At 38.6% G+C, this 11,492-nt stretch overlaps 1 pseudogene; it reads right to left on the bottom strand.

Moving 5' to 3' along the window:
* Positions 1-8,997: 8,997 nt before the first annotated feature.
* LOC147613055 (purine permease 3 pseudogene) lies at positions 8,998-10,644 on the bottom strand (annotated as a pseudogene).
* Between the last annotated feature and the right edge of the window lie 848 nt (positions 10,645-11,492).

Below are 11,492 nucleotides of genomic sequence, written 5' to 3' on the forward strand. Positions count from 1 at the left end.
ATATACATGGTCTACGTTGCACATATATATGCATCAAAAGCTAGCGATACTATGACTTTTCATTACAACACAACTATGGGGGTTCTGAATTTAAGCTATAATATGTCTCTGTTTTGCTAAAATTTCAGCAAACACCACTATGAGATACAGATATGGAAAAGAGCTCCATATTCGAGCTAAAAAGATTCTATATTGCAAGTCAGTATGACACAATTTACGTTGGATGTTAATGAGGAGAAGCCTTATATCACGTTGTATTGAGTTGCACTATAGAAGATCTATATTGCACTAATATGGTAACAAACGGGCCTCTAAAGCTCACGATACTCAGTTTTTTGTTGTATACAACAACCGTATGGTTTCACGTTACACAAGTATGAAACGTAGCCAATCGAAAGTAGGCTTCCATATTTGCGCTATACTAAGAGCATATATTACAAGTTAGTACACAACGTGATATAGAGAGAGGATTTTGCTGAGTGAAGCCTTTTATTGCATTGTACTGAATTATAATATACTAGGTGTATATTGTACAAATTTGAAGAAAACACTAAAAAGTGGCTTCTAAAAATGAGACTATGGGCCGATGTGATCGCCCATAGGGTTCCAAATTCACGCTATACTAACCTTGTATAACGCAAGTCAGTAGAACACAATTTATGTGGATGTTCTCGAGTGAAGCCCTACATCATGTTGTGCTGAAGCTCAAAGTCATTTCTATTAAAAACGAGAGTATGGGTCAGTGAACTCCCATAGAGTTTCGAATTTGTGCTATACTGACCTTGTAAACGCAAGTCAGTACTACATGATTTAGGGTGGATGTTCTCGAGTGAAGCCCTACATCGCATTGTATTGAAGCTCAAAATTATTTTTTAATTATGCATGATTTGTATAGGAAAAGAAGAAATGATGCTCACAATCATATGAAAACAAACATTTCAAGACCGATAAGACTTGAGAACTTACCTTAAATTTGCCTTAGGGTTGAAGACTGTCATCATGGATCAGTGTTGGGAAGATTAGGAGAATTGCCAACACCGGTCGCACTGTTGGAGAGAGGAGCAAGCAAGAGCGAGAAAATAGTTGCATGGAAAAAAACCAAGAGTGTTTGAAACTCACGCTATAAATAATGCATGTGGGAGTGCGTGCATTATCCAACGTTCTTTACACGTGGAGGGATTTCATTGGCAATCACCCACATTCGTTCACACGAGTGATAGACACATGTCACTCATGCATTTGATCATCATCATTGCATGCCGCATGCACTTAATGCCAACGTCATCATAAGGCATCACATCTACTTTAAGGTGGGACCCCTTCTATTAGACCCTTAATCGTTGAATTAAACGTCAAGCTCTCTGTAAATAGCAACTTCTTTTCATTGATTTTAGTCGCCATGATTTGCTCTCTATCATCTACGCCATCTCATGCCTTTGTGGACGACATCCAGTTGACGAGAGTAAGTGTCCATTTCTCAATACAATGTTTATTAACTTGCACCATGTCTTCTTCTTCCTTTTCTATGTGGACTCCCGAGAGCGAGTTTCTTTCATTATGAATTCAATAAAATGCGATATGGGGGTTTCAATATGTTGGAACTCTTCCCATCGTGTTGTAGTGCATTGAATCCAAATATGTTGTTGCATTTCTTTGATTTTGAATGCAACACAACATGATTTCCTGGTCTGAATATGTTTTTTGTGTGCATATCACATTGTATTTGAGCCGATTTTCCATATTGAAGTTTGGTTCATTGTGATTTGATACAACACGATATGGAACATTCAATGTGTTGGATGTCCTCTAATCGTGTTGTAGTGAATTTTATCGAATATGTTTTCTTTGTTTGTCACTTGAACCTATTTTGCATGTTGGAGTTCCTTTGATTGTCAATGTAATACAACACGATATAGGGGATTCAGTGTGTTGGAAGTCCTCTTATTGTGTTGTAGTGAGTTTTTAAAAAAATTATTCTTATTGGTCCTTTGAGGTGATTTTGCGTAGTAGAATTCCTTTGAATATGAATGCAGTACAACGTGATATGGGGGATTCATTGTGTTGGAAGTCCCTTTATTGCATTGTGGTGAGTTTTGTTTAAAATTTATCTTTATTGGTCCTTTGAGCCGATTTTATATGTTGGAGTTTCCTTTAACACGAATTCAATACAATGTGATATGGGGGTGCCATGTGTTGGAAGTCTTTCCATCATGCTGTAGTGAATTTAATCCATAATTGTTTCCATGTTTTTCGTTTGAGCCTTTTTGGCGTGTTGTAGTTTCTTCAAATGTGAATGCAGTACAACGCGATGTTTGGGTTCGAGTGTGTTCGTTGTCTGCATATCGCGTTGTAGTGATATTTATCCAAAAATTTTCTTAGTTAGTCATTTGAGCCATCCATCTAATTTTGTTATAGATGGCGCAGACAAAGCAGACTGCGAGGTCCTCCTCATTTAAGGATCCTAAAATAGGGCATAAAGCTCAGAAAGTTGGATCGGGGGGGAGAATATTTCTAGCCTTCGATCAATGAGGACTCAAAAATACGAGTAGCATATAGCTCCATTTTACGTGAGGTGCAAAAGGTGCACAAGCACATGCAGTGCACCATTCCAAAGCTCCCATTCTAGCACCTTCTCAGATCCATTTGTGAAAGGAACCGCTATGATGTGCATTGGTAGGGCTCGGTGTTGGGTTGCTTGCATGAGACTGCCAAGGATTGGCTCATTGAGCATTTCCACGATAGCTATGTTCTAGCTGCCCATGCACACAAAGCAACAGTAATGTCAAAGGACATGTACTCGCTACGGTTTCTTAGGTTCATATATGACAAGACCCTAGATCCAGCAAGCCTCACTGACATAAAGATGAAGGATATCCTTATGATCCCCCCCCTCAAGCAAAGAGGTACTACTGTCAGTGAAGAGACCAAGGGAAATCATTCGCGTGGGACACACGGCACAGCGTACAAAAGACAAACAAAAAAGCCAATTTAATAGGGAGGTGAATATACGAAGAGAATTGAAAGGGAAAGGAGAAACAATGCCATGTCACTGCTACACTCAATGTCACTGCTACACTCAATGTTGGCACTACCTTAGAAAATGTAAGCATTCACTTCTTCTTCGAATGATACCTCAGTTTCTTTGTATATTCACTAATAGCACATATGTAAGTTTTTGTATGTGTAGAATCTATGACTTTCGGATTATACAGATTTAGATGTACGACTATATAGAGCCACAACAATTGAAACTGTAATTAACAATATTGGGTGCAATGAGATTTTGATATGCCATATGCATTTGTGCCTCCTCCACTACGGCCAAGACCAATGCCACCGCACCACGATAGTATCCACAATCGCCGACCGACAGGGAGTGGATCCACCTTAGAGATTTGCCATCCCCTCGGTGGGAGAAAGCACACAACAAGATCAATCTACTGACTCTCCCCAACAAGAAGAGAACTCCCCCCCCCCCCCCCCCCACAGTAAGAGCAAGCTTCCCCTACCTAATGATAATATTCTATGTCAGCCCATTCACCTTTGATGCAATGTGTAAATTTATATTGACAATGTGTAAATTCTTTGTATTAACAGCTCTCGATATGTACAATATTTTGTCATGTTAAATTTTAACAAGGCATTTTTGTATCTCCATGTTGTAATGATGATCCCTAAGAAAACTTGCTTTACGGGTAATGTCTTTACATAAAATGTTCCTTTCGTTCTCCACAGTTTTGAATTTAAGCTATACTAAGTTTGCATTGTTAAAATTTCAGTAAACATGACTGTGAGACAGAGATATGGAATAGGGTTCCATATTCGAGCTAAAAAGGCCTTCTATATTGCATGTCAGTACAACATGATTTTCGTTGGACATTGGTGAGGGGAAGCCTTATATTGCGTTGTACTGATTTGCACTATACAAGGTCTATATTGCACTAATATGCAACAAACACGCTTATATGTAGAATTCAAATTAATGTATGTGAATAATAGCCTATTATGGCTTAATGTTGAAATCTAGACATTTTCAAGGTAGAGGAGCAGGGATGCCCAAGAAGTGTGATCATAGAAAGAAAAAAATGCAAAAAGAAGAAAGAAGTAACATTTATACAACAACATATAGACCAAAGATAACTCTTGAATTTTTTAATAGATGGAAAGGTTACAATCTCAAGGTTTCCACAACCTCTAGCATATGTGGTTCAATACAAACAGAGCAGGTTTTGGAAGCTTCACTCCTTTCGATTTTCCTACCATCTAACTTAAAATAGAAATCCATCAGTGCATCACTACACATCAATTGGATCTCTTGTCTAAGAAAGGCCAATGGCCAATGGCTTTCTAGATTGACCCACTAACAAGTCTTGACCTTATAATTGGATTACAACATCGATGATGGAAGAGTGAGTTACATCACACATGTCTTGATCCAAGCTTTGCCAAATGCCTCTCCATAGTCACCATCTTCTATAACAAAATCGTATGCATAGTGTTTGCCTTCCAATGAAATTCTTGGTAATAAAAACAATCAATACTTAAAAGTAATGGATGATGTCACCCTAACAAAATTTGCTACAAACACAAACAAACTTTATGTTTTGATTTCACCTGAATATAACATTTGGTAATGTTACTTTGCATTCAATAGCATCTACAAACGTCCTCTTTACATCCCATCCCTCCCCCAAAAAGCGGTTCATCCAATCATTATCAACAAGGAACTCACTTGATATGTTAACTTTGTTTTCTTAACACCCTCACGTGATGCAAACATCTGTGCAAAGGCGCTAAATGGTATAAACCAACTCAAATGGACGTCCTTCGAACCTGTTGATGGTTTCATTGCTGCATGCATATCTATTCTTATCTTATTCTTGTATGCTGCAATGATGTTTGTGTCAGAACAAACCCATTCTTGGCTAGACAATGGTGGTAGTGGGATAGACTCCATTCTACCAACATTATCGTTTGCATTAACCAAAACATACATGGAATTATGAAAGAAGATTCCCTGTGCTGCTAAATGGCTAGGTGGGTTATCAAATAGCAATGTGTCTATCTCTATATAGAAGACATTGATTCTTCCACTGATGCACTCTACATTCTTCCACTCCTCCATATTCGATGGATATAAAGCTGTAAGAAAATTTTAATGCTTAGCTATAGAGCACAAAAAAATTAGGTATTGAACACAGAAAACAAAGACTACTTATTGAATCTTACTACTTGTCTTAGATCTTGTACTTTCATCGTGGTGATGTAGCATTATGTCCTTGTGCGTATAAACATGATGCACAGGGGCCTCTATTGCACCATTTGGCTGCCTGTAGAACTCCATGATCCTACCTTTTCAATGCTTGTTAGGATCACCAATGTCTTTGCATTTTACCTTAAATTCTCCTTGAGTACTGGGTCTCATCTACGAAGGGAAAATAGAACATTATTACCATTTCGTTGAGCTCAACAATCTAAATAATGAAAATAAAACTTTAAAGAAATGTTGTGAACCTTGCACTCCATTTTCCTTGCAGTCGAGTTGACAAATAACCATGTACGTTTCCACAAATGACATCATTGTTAGGAAGATTAACAAACGTAACAAAATAGAAATCATGATTAACAAACATAGATTAATGAAGTTTGCCATACTATTAAGATGGAGTAAAAAAGAGGCTTAGAGAAGAAGAAGAAGAGATAAAGGAAATATGGCCAAAAATAAGTGACGACGTAAGAGAGGTGGGAAACAAAGAGAACTAAGTTCAAATTGTGGACAAAGTCTTCAATTAGACTAGCTTTCAATTAGTCTAGACTCTTTTCTTGATTTTCCTTCAATTAGACTAGCTTTTCAATCAGTCTAGACTCTTTTCTTGATTTTCCTTCTAACATACGTTGTTGATAGGTGGTATTCAGGCCTAAAATTCTTCTATTTTTGAGTTTTATGCAAATATAATTTATTCCTCTTTTTTGAGCTCAAAATTTTGGGGACCACTCTGACAAAAAAGATCCATGTTACATGGATCTAGAATCTTAGCACTCTCATTGGCTAGCCTTATATTATTTTAATGGGCTCTAAAAGAGTCCATTTGGAGCTAAAAATTTTCCTAATTCAAGCGGCTTTTAGTCACTTGCTTTGGTTTAGGAATTATGAATAATAAGAAGAAGAAAAGGCTATGCTTGTTTCTATATTTACATCACTTGAAGAAGTAAAATAAGAAAAAGAACAAACACTACAATGAAATAACCCTATACTACTGATACCCATACTGACGTTTTTGGCTTTGATTTTTTTTTGCATGTATCCTCCCCTGACATCAGTAAAATCATCAGTACACATCAAAATATACATTGGTACAGTCATCAAAATAACCATCAATATAGACATCGGAGTATAAGCATACCAACACATATAACCATGCTTATACCATCTTTGGCCATAAACTAGCACTTATAGTTATTCTGATGCTTGTACCGACTTTGTATAAAAATATTTTTTGGCAGAATGGGACAGATTAGGAGGACTGGCAACCCTACCAGCCCCAGTCTATCCCATTCTGCCATTGGTACCACAACAAGTACTTAGATTTAAGAGAGGTTGAAGGGAAGGTGTTTGAATGCAAGACATACTTCTTCACACAAAAATGATTATATGTTTATTTTTGAGAGCATCAACAATTACATTGTTGTGTTACGAAAGATTAGAGCTAAGGCTCTTACAAAAAAACCTTTAAAAAGAAGCCTACCTAATCGTCATCATTCTAAGTTCATATTTGTGCACATACATACATAGCCTCCTAAGCACATATATACTTATGCTACATGTGCATGCATAAAAAGCAATATAGATACCACAAACAACAATGCATTCACATGCTTGTACAAAAACTTTAGCTCTTGTATATGCATAAGCTTATGCTTGTGCATAAACATACATAGCCTCATAAGTTCATGCATACATAAGCCTATGCATATGCTATATGTGCACAAGCATAAAAAGCAATACAAAGTCAACCATAGCCTCATAAGCACATACATACATAAGCTTATGCTTATGCTATATGTGCATGCGTAAAAAGCAATACAAGAACTTTAATATGCACATTGAGAAAAATAATTAAATCAATAAATTTACATGAAAAGAACATGAAAAGAGGACTTTCGATTGCTTAGGCTGAAGCTTCTTCTTTCATTACTCCTCTACAACCACCGCTTTGCCTTTGCCACTTGTTGGAGGTGCACTTCTGACTCTTTCTGATTCCTATATGGTGAAAGAAGCTTCCTTTGAATGGCATCGTGCATAGAAGTGAATGAATCTCTCAATGTGTCTCCATCAAACCCCAAGTCTTCTAAGATTTGGGTGAGGAGAACAAGAAAGAGTTGCTTTCTTGGGTCCATGTGAGAAAGAGTAGAGAATAGAGATTGGAAAAAGAATATGTGAAAGAGAGTAGAGGAAAACTCTTTGCAAGTAAGAGGCAAACCCTAGGTAAGCAAGATATAGCTAGGCAAGCAAAATACAACAAGAGCTGAAGGAAAAGCTTAATAAGCACAACAAATAGAAAAAGCAAGAGCACCAAATAGAAAATGGTGATTTCAAGATTCAGACGGTGGCCTTCTAGCAAGTTTTTTTCATAAAAACGCACGTGACATTTAACGTCACATGCATTAGTGATGTTTAACGTCACAACACAAAAAAATAAATCTCTCTCATAAATAGACCCTCTATTGCCGAAAAAATATTTGCCACTGACGTTATCATTGACGCAAACTTTATGATGTTAAACATTAGTCAAAACGTCATTTTGTCCTGACGTTTAACGTCTCCTGCCATCTACAGAAAAACATTGCCAGATTCTTTATTTTTTGAGTGCATCTTTGGGTGTGACGTTAGGAAAGAGACGTTAAGCATGGTGTTTTCTTGTAGTGCTCCTTACATGCTCTAACCTCTACTCAACATGACTTAACATAAGGTGTGGATAATACTTTATTTAGAAAGGTAGTAAAAGGCATATCATTTGTATCTATTAGACTGTATAATCAATTAGATAAAGAAGACCATTTTTGAAAACACGAGAGCCATTTTCTTAATAGAAATTTGAGAGCATCCATCTTTAAAGTGCCATAAGTCTACGAGTCTAGAGTTTAAACTTCCATGTGACTTTTTAATTAATTTCTATTAAAAATATTGATATATGTTATAGTATGCTCAAATAATATGGGTGCCAAAGGTTTTTTTACATTAATTAATTAGTTCAAGGAAAAAGTAACCTTAGGATTGAAAAATTAGTGGTTATTAAAGGTGTGAGATGATGGAAAACCTTAGAAGGTGTTTTTTTTTTCAATTTATGGCGGTGGGAAGCTTCTAGGTTTTGCATTCTCATTCTCTTTCTCTCCCCAATAGGAAAATCATGCGCTCTATGTCAATAAAGGAGATGAGCACATAGGGGGGCAGAGTCTGAACATGTGTGGAGGTAGATTGTCATGAGCGAGGTTTGGTTGGTAAGAGAGGAGGCCTCTTGAGATCTTTCTCTCACTCTCGACAGCGTAGCCAGGCAACAAAACTTTCAGTTTGTTTTTTACTAACTCGACACTGTGAAGGGAACCTTCATTCGATCGAGTCATTATTATTTTTAAAATACGAGCAACTGGCTAGTATTTATAATGACTATGGCTTGCATGCAGGTTATGAGGCACACTCTCTATCTGCCTCTAGCACGAGCAAGGGAGAGAGAGAGAGAGAGAGAGAGAGAGAGAGAGAGGGGAGGAGGTTGAGTCCAGGTATGATATAAAAACCTTATGTAAGATTTGAACCCTAGGTTTGAACCTTATGTTATTCATTATTTAGTGCTCTCTTGTGGGCACTAAATAATGAATAATATATTGTCTAGAGTGAATATGTCTAGTTTTTAATTAGTGTCTATGCATTACATATTAACCATGGACAACCAAGGCACAAGAAAAGGAGAGAAAAAAGAAATCTTGGATTTTTGAAAAATAAAAAGAAAAAATCCCTTGGATTGACCCTTTGTATTCCTGAGTTTTGCTTCTTAATGTCTTTTACATACCAAATAACACGCGAGTTAAGTACTAGTTAAAATTATTGATACATGTTGCAATAAGGACAAATATATATTGTGAAGCACATTGAGGCACTTCAATGTGCACTTTTCACTTGCCTGGTAGTGGTAAGAAGTTAAACCATCATTTTCCCTTCCATCTACGGGAGAGCCCCCGCCCCGTATGATTTGCTTCTAGACTGCTATGGTTGGGTTTGATACTTGGAGTTCAAGAAGGTGTTGCGGTTGATCTATTGGAGTGCTTTTAATTGAAGCTAGATAGCCATCGTAGGTGTAGGATAGAAAGCCCCAGATGGAGAGGAAGGTGGCGACGGCCTTGATGGCAGAGAAGGAGTCATGGAAGACGAGCACGCCCAGTATGGGCACCAAGGGCAGTGTGGCAGTCATGAAGACACAGGTCATCAGGGAAGAGGTCAGAAATATGATCCCAAAGGTCCCCATGTTGAACACTTGCCAACTGATTGCTGACCAAACCACCGTTTGCCAGTACGCCGTTGGGCCCAGATCGAACTGCATCGCCTCGCCGTGTAGGACTTGGAAAGTCCCTCCCGCCCACATCCCCACCATTGCAAACACTGTTGCAGCTATGGAAGAACCCACCTGTAGCTCCAGCACCATCATAAGATTGTTCTTGCCAAGCATCTTGTAAGCCAGCTCTGTTAACGGTAGCAAAAACCCATAAAGAGCTGAGGCTGCTATGGTGGCCACAAACCCTAATATGTATTGCTTGTGTGTGATCCCCTCTGGTTTGTCAGAGCTGGATTGGAAGGCCAACAACACTGCGCCTGTGGTGATGATCACCACTGCATTGAGTATATAGGGAGAGAGCTTGTGGCCCACAAGCAAGTAAGCAAAGAGGACATTGAATGCAAGCTGGGTGGAGTAGAGGAGGGCATTGGTGGAGACAGGCAAGTATGAGAGGCCCCATGAGAAGAGGAGGTTGTCGATGCCGAGCAGCAAGCCTATAACTGTAGAGCTCAGGAGCAACATCAGCTTGTAGTTTTTAGTGATAGGGAGACGATGCTGTTGTTGATGATGATGATGGCCGTCGTGGGTCCTTGTAGTAAAACAACGGCTGATTGCCAAAGGGAGCAGCAATATGGGCCATCCCCCACTTTCAAGCAATGTGTAGAGCCATCTCTGAGAACCCCCATGGACAAAATATAGGCGTCCCAATAGAAGGGCTGCACTACCCCCTACCAGATTAGCCAAAACGCTCATTATCAGTACAACCCAGTATGCTAACCCTTTCCCAAACACTGTAAAGCTCTTCTTCACTTCCGTGCTCATAATTGATGAGCTTCTCTCCTCCATATCCTTACTGCTTGCTTCTTCCATGCTACAAGGAGTTTTTATAGATCAAACCTTTGCTCATATATACAGCCCTATATCAACATCACTTCCTCATACCCACAAATAGCTCCATAGAGCTTGCAATATCAGTCTCTGCAAATCAGCATAGCATATAATACAAGCCAAACCCCAACATTTGCTGCGCAAATTAACTATAAACACAGCCCAATAACACGCTCAAGCAACCCCATTCACCGTGCCCTGCATGAACACAACCCAATATCACTCAATGTTAAACTGACTGCCCTGATCCGTCACACCTGATCTTCATCATAAACTGGCCAAAGATGCGGACGACAAGCAGCACGTCTTCATCTCAATTTCTGTCGGATAGCACGAGGTTTTCGAATTGCTAAATCAAACTTGTTTTAGTATGTGAAAGTGGTTCACGTTCTTTTCAACCATCGCTTTAAAATTAGTACTTTACGACGAAATTGGTTAATTATGCCCTACTGGTAGGGTGATTTCACCTGCATTATGGGCCGCTATAGGTGGAAGACTGTGTCTCATACACATAGGCTTGCGCATGCAAAGGCTCTAAACTTTAGAAAATCTTCCAAATTTTAACGATTTCTTTCATTAACTGATTGAAGATGCCAAGTGAGACCATGCCATTGAATTTTATCTCACAACGTTTCCTCAATTTGAGAGTCTTTCTCTTTGGGTTTTACATGTTGAAAACCTTGCGATGAAGCTCCAAAGTGTTGTGCAATGTGCATGTAACGTAGTTGATAGAGCTTCCAAGTTTCAAGGAGCTTGACTTCGGTTTGAATCTCGTTGCATACGGATGGCTGTAAGGGGATAGGGGGAGGGCCCACTCATGGGTGTGTAGATGTGTAAGGCCCTCCTTATGTCCACTTGTAGGGCCTTTATTCTTTGAGGATATTTGTAAGAAAATGTTTTAAGGAGTTTAATTATTGACTCTTCTGTGTTGAAATTCTTTAACAATTGCATTTTATTAAGTGGCTGATGCTTTTTCTCCATTTTATCTGTAAGGTGAAAGTGTTGGAATAAGTCTGCTCATATGTGTGGTGGTGGACATCTCGATGTTGTGAATTTCCA

This window comes from Cibotium barometz, chromosome 44 (genome assembly GCF_041138505.1).
Source record: "Cibotium barometz isolate CiBa-2024 chromosome 44, ASM4113850v1, whole genome shotgun sequence".
NCBI classification, from domain to species: Eukaryota; Viridiplantae; Streptophyta; class Polypodiopsida; order Cyatheales; family Cibotiaceae; genus Cibotium; species Cibotium barometz.